This window comes from Triticum aestivum, chromosome 7A, assembly GCF_018294505.1.
Source record: "Triticum aestivum cultivar Chinese Spring chromosome 7A, IWGSC CS RefSeq v2.1, whole genome shotgun sequence".
Taxonomy (NCBI): domain Eukaryota; kingdom Viridiplantae; phylum Streptophyta; class Magnoliopsida; order Poales; family Poaceae; genus Triticum; species Triticum aestivum.
Window position 1 is genome coordinate 599781990 of NC_057812.1, and position 3791 is coordinate 599785780.

The 3791-nt window shown below is 40.8% G+C and overlaps 1 long non-coding RNA gene across 1 annotated transcript; it reads left to right on the top strand.

Moving 5' to 3' along the window:
- The first annotated feature begins 1572 nt into the window (after positions 1–1572).
- Positions 1573–3074, top strand: LOC123147122 (uncharacterized). The gene is made up of 3 exons (XR_006473057.1): positions 1573–1709; positions 1904–1968; positions 2049–3074. It is a non-coding gene; the product is annotated as an uncharacterized lncRNA (long non-coding RNA).
- Positions 3075–3791: the final 717 nt, after the last annotated feature.

Sequence of the window (3791 nt, forward strand, 5' to 3'; positions counted from 1 at the left end):
ACATAAGAAATGTACTGAATAAAATGTTTGTGTGAGTATAGATAACATGAGTAATAATTTACCAAATACTTCGGGAGAGGATGCCCAGTTGGCTTGTCAAGCGAAACTATTTGTGCATCTGTAGATGATTTCGCATTTTCTGAGTGAACTGAACTGAACTACTTTGCGGAGCGAAGATGTTTGTCTGATAGGCAAAGCAGACATAGCAAAGCTTCTTGTATGTATTCGGGAGAGGATGCCTATTGTGACGATGATCAGACTGGTAGCGCACGTTTGTGGACACCAGTGGGCAGAACCGCAGAAGTCACAACATTGGACGCAAACGCAATCGGCAACGGTGACCAGAAGTGCAGCGACCCGACGATTGGCGACGTCTACAGTACTGGGCGAGTGACGGACTACTGACAAAGTGACGATTCAGTTGATCTGATGGATTCAGGGATAGTTGGCTATCGGCGTCCATGATGCCCGCGGCCCGTCCCCCGCCATCGACCAAATCGACAACTACGACGGCTTCATGATCTTGCTCACATGTTGTGTGGATGCGCCCCTAGAACTTGGTGGCAGCGTGACGTCCTCGATAGTCCACTCCACACCACAGGCACCCGTCTGCCCGTTGGCCTGAAATCCCACTTATGATCTTCTCTGAAACAAAAGGACGGACTGTTGGAGAAGCCCAAAGGCAGCACTGCCGGACCTAGGAGAAGGCGTTGCGGCTGGGCCGTCCAACATGGAGTGGGGCAACGTTCTTGTAGCTACCACCTCATCTATTATGGAGCCTGCATGATTTTAATTGGATATTGGAGGGAAGATGGGTGTTTTCATCTGTGGCGTAGAATATACCTGTCGTTCATCTTCAGGGCACAGCGTGGCTGGTTCTGGTGCTGGCGAGTTGACGCTCGAATGCCGTCCAGTTATTAGATATCGAGGAGTTAGGGCCGGGGATCGCTGGCGGCGGCACGTTCTCGCCTGTCTCGCTCAAGGACTGCAGAGATGGAGAGTCTATGTTGGGCTGCTCCTCCTTGTATGATAGGTGGTGCGGTGGTGGTCGCACAGCTGAGATATCCATGGAGGAAGGGGCAAGATCTCCATTGGGTGGACGCTTGAGCATGTATTGGAGGGAGATGGGACTCCACCGTTCATCCATTCTACAACGGATGGATATTTATTTATGAGTATGACCCATGTACAACTCAGTTACAAAAGATGAAGATGAAGGGATGCGTATGGAGGAGAAATTAAATCACAGTATCACATTCACGGCAGGAAAACAGAATGCAGGACCGTGAAAGCTTATGTGGCAATGATGCTGATGCAGGACCATGAAAGCTGATGTGGCATGATGGCGATGTGGATAGTGTGCATGTTGAGATAATTGTTAGTAGTGGGGATCAACTTCTTAAGAATGTAGGATGATGGAATCGGGAAAGTACTTGTGCATTAAATGAAGTGCTAATCATTTTAGTTAGATGGCTATTGTGTTCTTTGTCTACCTATTGTTGATTTATACTTACAGGGCCTAGATCAATATAAAGCTGTGGGATGCACTGCAGAAGGATTTGAATGCTGGAAATAAGAGGGTGAGATGGATAGATAGAAAACCTTATGCTTACTGGAAAGGGAATCCAGAGATCGCAACTATAAGGCAAGAGCTTCTCAAGTGTAATGTTTCTAGTAAACAAGAATGAAATACACTGATCTACAAACAGGTACTTATACTTGAAGGGAGTGTTAACATTCCATTTATTTTCACAAGTAGAAAATCCTATTATATCTTGTCAAATCTTGTTGCTTTTAGAATTCTTCTAATCCGTCCGATCTGTAACATAGCCTTTTCCCAAAGAAAATAATTTTGATGATGCCTATGGCTGATTATAGTGTTTACTTTTGCCTTCTCATTTAGGATTGGATCAAAGAGAGCAAGGCAGGATACAAGAAATCATATTTGGGCAGTCTATGCACCCATAGGTTTGTTTTCTTCCATTAAAAGCTAGGTAGGGACTTGTTTGTTCTGTCGTTGGTACTGAAATTGTTGTGTTGGGTGATAGGTACAAGATCTACATTGAAGGATCAGCATGGCCAGTTAGTGAGAAGTATATATCATAGCTTGTGATTAAACCAAAATACTACGATTTCTTTTCAAGGGTGTTGATGCCCACTCAGCATTATTGGCCAGTTTGAGATGACAGTAAGTGTAGCTCATCCCATCCACCCAACAGATTGCAATCTATTCAATACTTTTGATCTACATGCTAATATGGCGATAGCCTTTTAAGTGACTTCTATGTCGTGTTTGCTGGCTTCTCCACTCATGCAATAGCCCAGAGGATCACTGACTATGTGTCACTGCAATGTGTAATATATATTATTTTAGCCTTTTTCCTATATGTACATTTCAAGAAAATGCACACATGTTCTTGCTGCATTTGACAATAACTTTTAGGTGAAAAATGACTTTCTTTTGTTCCATTGTGTTCTCTGTATTTCCTTCTACCTTTTCCTATATGTACATTTGCTGCATAAATGTTGTGACTATATGTATGGGATTGACATGTAAGTTTTCCCCTTTATAGGAAGCTTAAGAATTAAGTTATCTGATGGTGAGTTATTTGTGGTTTCACGGTAATAGCATGTTCAGTTCATCACTGAGATATCTCCTCTAGTTACCTTTTTTCAGTGTGCTATGTGCATCTAGCTGGTGGCCACCAGCTAAAATGGTGAGAGCAGCCATGAAGGACTTGCCAGTCGAACTAAAGTGAGAGCGGGCATGAAGAAAGCTCGATTTGTGGTTGAAGGCTGCAAAAAATTATTCTAGTGAGCAGTCTAGCCAATTAATTACAATTAGTCCTTTAAGTTAGATTTAGTATTAGCTGAATTACTTGCTTCTATTGACAGTGAAAAAGGTTACCATAATTTTATAAAAATTGAAGGTCAAAAGAAAGTAAATTATTGTATCACTATTTATTGTTGCCTTTATTACTACTCTTCTATGTACCCAGAGAGTTTGAATCCCAGACATTGCAATAGAACTATTGGGTGATTATACAAAAGAAGACATGACTTCATGTCTGACAGCACTGTTGTGATGGTGTAGTGTTAGTAACTCATGCAAGGAAGACCTTTTATAGTGTATATTTGCCCTTGTTTTAGCAGGCACTCTCTGGTTTTCATTATTTTTCTTTATGAAAATAAAAATATGCAAGTACCTTCTGTATATAATATCACCGTTCACTCATACTACTAATACTGGAGGCACATGTACGTTCTCAATCAAAGAGTTTTTGGTGCTTTCCCATTTTTGTGCGTATGATATTGTAGCACTAGCATGTTTCATTTGGATCAGTGAGATACACATTCTCTATTTCCTTCTTTAATATGTAATTCGAGTGTGTTACTTTGCCTTTTCTATTGCCAATACAAAAGTATTAGAACTTAATTTATTTGCCTTCCATAAGATGGCATTGTTTTTTTGAGTGCAGCGATTCAAATATGATTAGTACTGTGTTTTCATGGTCATTCAAGTTGGGTGTTGAGTGGATACTATGGTAAGCTTAATTAAATAACTATGAGTACTATGTAAATTGTAGTTCAACAAATACGTATTCACTACTATGTAAATTGTAGTTCAACGGATAATCCATCTGTAAATGCGTCAAAACTTCCCTTCGAAATTCGTATCCTCAAGTTTCAAAGCATTTGATTTGTGAAGCATAGGTCGATTGCCATATGACTGAGAGAAACATGGTCCATTTTTGTACAAAGCTATATGCATAGTAATCACATAGAGACGA